This window comes from Neltuma alba, unplaced genomic scaffold (assembly GCF_004799145.2).
Source record: "Neltuma alba isolate B1F8T4 unplaced genomic scaffold, ASM479914v2 tig00001639_pilon, whole genome shotgun sequence".
Lineage (NCBI taxonomy): Eukaryota > Viridiplantae > Streptophyta > Magnoliopsida > Fabales > Fabaceae > Neltuma > Neltuma alba.
The window spans coordinates 229,532-235,531 of record NW_021632546.1 but is presented as its reverse complement, the minus strand read 5'-3'; positions in this window follow the sequence as shown (position 1 = coordinate 235,531).

Below are 6,000 nucleotides of genomic sequence, written 5' to 3'. Positions count from 1 at the left end.
AAAAAATCAATACGGTTGGTAGCCACTATGTTCTATTATCCCTAAAACATGACACCAGAGAGCTGTTAGAGTAATCAATATTACCAAGTGCACAATATATGGATATTCAAAGTAGAAATGAATTTCTTGAGCCCCAGTTGTAGAGGACTTCTTACCATTCTTGAAACAATTTGTTGAGAGGCATAATAGGCATCCAAGTTCTGAGATTGTGAAGTTTATTAAGATTGCAAAAGTTGGTTCTGATTTGAGAATGCTTAGTCAATATTTGTGAATCCTGGACTAACTTAACTTATTGTTAACCACTATTTAAGAAGTTATTAATCAAGTTTTATGAAGTATATTAGTGAAAAATAACCCTAGGCCCTTATTTATCTCAAAGTTAGGTTTATTTTATTTCAATTTTGATCCTTGTTTCTGATCACATCATGCAGCCTCTTTTACAACACTTATTTCACTTAACCTAATTAAGAACACAATTATGATTTTTAACTCGTCTGGCCTTAGTCTCTGAAGAATATACTTTTTATACTATTTGCGACCTGTCCGTTTGCGGTTAAGCTATTTGGCAAACAGTTATATTTAGAATTGAAGGAGTATATGCTAATGAGGATTCAAGAATCTCTTTAAGTGAGACATTTGATTACTTTTTTGAGAATCAACTCAGATTGTGTTGGATTACAAGCTGTAAAAGCTCGTAAAGGAACCTAAGGTGAATATAAATTTCCCTGACAAATCTTGATAGAATGCATCATAAACTCTATGCTTTTCCATTATTTATCATTCAGTTAATTAGCTTTCATCAATATAATGTTGTTACAAATATTCTTCGCGTGAATAATTTTCTGTTCTCATCCAAGTGCTATTGAACAAGATTTACAAAATGCATGATACTTTACTGTAATGTCACTCTCTCTCTCTCTCTCTCTCTCTCTCTCTCTCTCTCGTGTTCTGTGCTTGAACTTAGCTAACTATCAACTTTATATTACCTTTTCAACTGTGGCCTATTATGAGACTGCCTAATCAACTCACATGAAGATGTGAATATCCTTATTAGGAATGATATAATCTCAGTCATCTAGTTGATTAGGTTATCCACTTGATGTTGTTAGAATATTTGATAGGTTTTCGAATTAATCTTACTTTACTGAGTTTCCATTCTGATTACTTTGGGTTTTTGTAGAGTTTTGAATTCCATTAGTGGTGATACTTGGGGCCTGATCAAGCCAGCTTTGAAATGCCAACTTCTTGTTTCTATTATTGGATTTGTACCCAACATGCTCAATCTTATTTAGATCACATTCTCTTTCCTTCGAATAGCATGGCTCTAGTGAAATACTATGTTTATTCCTTAATATGAGTTACATAACTAATTTGTGGATATTATGAAAATTAGTTAAGCTAGTTATTAGTAACAAATTAAATGTTTGTTGATTTTCCTAAACTATTCTGTTTTCATGTACATTAGAACTACACCATAGAAGAAACCTTCTTAATATGTGCAATTGATGGTGATACTTTTGAAAAAATAAAACTATTACCTTCAGTCTTTAATATAAAAGCTAGTTGGGGGTTGAATTTGGTCCTATAATATCTTAATCTACTTTGTCTCCTAGACCTAGATTTATTATTTTTTTCCCAAGATATCACTATTGGCTATAGCGGGTTCCTGCCAAAGGGTAATTTTAATACGCGTGATTAAAAAGAATAATTTAGAAAGGTTAGTACACATTTGTGATGAATAACCAAGTTAACTAATTTATTTTAATATCCCAAATTAGTTATTTAGCTCTTATATTAAAAAATGGAGTTAATATAAATTTGGGGGACAAAATGGATTAAGGTATAGTATTTTACTCTTTGATTATTTTTTTTGAGGAATGGGATATACATAGATAACAAGGGAGACTGGATAAGATCACAAAATGTGCTTGGGCGGAGATTTAGTTAATTAGTAGCGCAATTAATAAATGATGGATTAATGTTACATGATATGATCTCTAATCTGTCGCATAGATTGGTCATAGGGTGATTCAGAGTGGAACCGTACGCTTTGGATGAATCTTAAAGCTTCCATGGGTATCCAAGTCTTGTTGGAAGCAGAAACTAAAGAACATACATGAAGTGACATATTCTCTTGTCCATAAAATTTCCTAACATAAGAAAACTCGCAAATTGATTATGATCTACAATTAATTACGTGAAATTCACGACTCAATTCAAATTTGGTTTTTGGATAATTTACCACTCATTTCTTGCTATTTATAACTCAAGTGTCTATCATTTAACTACCACTAACGTGTAGAATTTGTAATAATTCAATTTCACATTCTATAAGAGTAACTTACATTCTTTAAAAAGATCAGCAGTTCAATTATTCAATATTTATATAGTGATAGAGTCAGGATTCTTAGTAAGGAGGTGCAATTTGATTTTTAAAATTAATAATTTAATAATTTTAAAAAATGAATTACATATATTACAATGATCCTTCTTTTGAAATAATTGTACAATGACGGCCCAAAAAAGGTTTATTTGACGTAAATTGACAACGAAGAAAAAGATAACCCAATGGATACGTCAATTTTTGAGTTCGAGAACTCGAATGTCATCATACTCCAAAAAAACAAGCAGTTTATCTCCTTGTTTCTAAATGATATGTGATATGATATATTGATTTATTTTAAATTTTAAATATTTGGTATGTTTCTAAGTTACTTCCTCCCTTCTTTTTTATAAGAGACAATTAGTCAAATTATGTGATGCAAAATACTAGTTAAAATTAGTTTGGGACAAAAAGTATATAAAAAGTGTAATTTTTTGGCAAAAATACCCACGTTTATATGAAACAGAGATAATGTGTGGGAATTAAATGTAATAATATGAGTAATTAAATTAGGATAAAATAGAAAAACAACAAATAAAGTTTGAGACAACATCTAAAGGTCTCTTATAAAAAAGAACATGGCATAGTTCACAATTGTCTCTTATAATAAGCAACAAGGAACGGATGGAGTATAAATCTTGTAAACCACCTGACTTGATTATTTAAATCTTACAAAAACATAAAAAATAATGTAATGTTAGAGCTTTCTGTAATTTATGAGTTTAATATTAAAAATTAGTTAAATTTATATTGGAGCGTTAGGTTGAAATACTGCTATTAGACAAGACACAGGTGGCCCATGCGCATTTAATAAGCGCAAGTTTAAAGACAAAAATGCTGATGCAAGAAATAACATGATAGTACGGCATAAAAGAATTATCCCATGAATTGATGACACCTATTACCGGAATCCCTACTTATATGTATGTACATGGGTACCTATTTAATGTGTGGATCAAATACTGGGTCCATTTAGCTTATCAAATCAACCAACAAATATCACATAAAATTTATCAAAAGAAATACTTCCTCCAGCCTTTATTATAGAGCATTTTAAACTAATTCTCACATATTAAAATAACAGTTAAAGTATTAAATTTGTTCTAAATTAATAATTTTTTCCAGAATTATCCCAAGCTTAAATGATATGATGTAGATAGATAAACAGAGAGTTCGACAAACTTTTTAATGCTAGACCCTAATTATTAACAAGGGTAAAATTAGCTAAAGTAACAATTAATGAGTTGGTTAATTACTTATATTTACAACTAAAAGTTCTTTTTAGATGATAATCTATAATAAGAAACAGAGGTGCACATTATTAATCGTAGCAATCAAGGAAACCAACCTATCTTCAAAGCTGTGAAATGGTTTGTCGATGTAGCTGGCTCAGATTGATGAAGACTTTGATCCACATTGAATGGAACGCCATCAGTGGGGAGCGGGTATGGATCTTCGTTCTCTGCATCCTTTCTCTCAATCATTTTCTTCTCCTCCTTTCATCCTTATCACTTGATGAAAAAATGAATAATTTAAGATTCAATATTTTATGGAATCATTATTTTTTCCTATTTTCAAGTAGTTTACAGTTGTCATGCCTAGAACAAACTTGAATATTTTACATTTATTCCTAATGATGTTAAAAATTAGATTAAAATGAATGTTTTCAAAACAAATGGGAAGTCTCTATAATTTCAGTACATCATATGAAAGATTACTGTATTTTGCTAAACATTCTTTTACTATGAATTTATAATTTTATGAGGAAAAACGTTTTTCAGATATTCTTAATACGTTTTATTTTATTTTTTGAATCATTTTATATATTAAAATTAATATAATTTTTTTCATGAAAAATAAATTTTAAATTATAGGACGATAAATATATTGTATATAGAGAATCACAATTTAATGTTCATAAGTAAGATGCTGCGGTTGGGTGAGCAATCCTTGTAACAAGTCAACGGTGGATTCCGCACATGAAGCTCATTTTTTATTTAAAAGAATGTAAAAATAGATATGTTAAACATTTTTTATGGTCAATATATTTAATAATTTATAATTGTTATATTAAAAAAATCCATATAATATATAAAATTCACAAAACAAATTATACTATTCTCATGAATTGGACAACTTTTAAATATATGAATATTGCATATGTGCGTATTAGTTTGGTCTAATGCTGAAAGGGCAAAGAAAAAAACAGTGTGGTGAAATATAACCAGAAGACTAAAGACGAAAAATGCGGGCAGAAGAAATGTGGTCATAAGATAAGACACTATTATTAGCCAATGAAATAATAAAGACACCCTCTCAGTGAGCACATTCCATCGTTATCAAAAAAATAGTCACGGAATGCTCATCTTAATCTAAACCAACCACATTAATTTTCGATGGTCCAGAATTAATTTAAAAAATATATATTTTTGAATTATTTTTTAATAGATACAAATTCAAAAGAAAGATTATGTTAAAAAAAATTTATTATTGAAAAGAATTTCAGATTATAAAAATTTTAAATTTGAACAAGTCATATCAAATTTTGAATTATCTAAATTGTATTACAATGAAATGAGTACTGAATGAGAACGTGCATCTATTCCCAGTCTCCCTATATATTCACATGTAAATGGGTAGATGCCTTTCGATATCAACCTACTTAATTTAAATATTAGGTCCGTTTAGCTTTTAAAATGAACCCATATATTTGTATCACATAAAATTTATAATAAGATGACATTATAATTCATAGCAATTAGTGATACTAACCTAAGCATGGCCCCTGCCTCTGGAAAATTGTGAAAAATACTTGTTTTCGATGCAGCTGGCTCAGATTGACGAGGACTTCCATCTACATTGAAAGGAATGACTACCAATGAGGAACGAATTATAATTAAGTGTTCCTTTCTTTCAACAACTTTAAATTTTCATGAGCTGAGCAATGAATGTACAGAAAATGATTTCTTTTAGTAAAGTGGGGTTAAGTTTTGAATTGAAGGCTGAAGAAAGTTTCACCAAAAGAAAAAAGATATTTTCGAAACTTAAAATTGCTGTTTTCAAAATGTTTTTGAGTAAAATATAAAAGAAAATTAGACATAAAATGTTCAAATACAAATTTAGATTATTTAAATTTAACCCAAAAAAAAGAGGAAGAAGAATGGATACTCTAACACCAATGACCAAACCTTGAATATTCTGATAATGCTCTCATTAGATATAACATAGATAGTCCAGGTTAAAGGGAAGAAATCTGTCTGAGAATATTCTCGGGTAAATAATATACTAATGAGGATTCAAAAATCTCTTTGTATGAGACTTTTGGCTGCTCGTTTAGAGAATTAACTCAGATTGCTTTATGTTACAAGCTGCAGAAGCTCGTAAAGGAACCTAAGATGAATATAAAATCCCATGACAAATCTTGAAAGAATTAATCACAAACTCTATGGTTTTCCATTACTTATCATATTCAGCTAATTAATTTCTCATCAATGTAATGTTGTTATAAATATTCTTCACATGAATAATTTTCTGTCCTCATTCAAGTAGTATTGAACAAGATTTACAACTGCTATAATTACACGCGAACACGCACTGGATATGAGAGTTGATTTCCA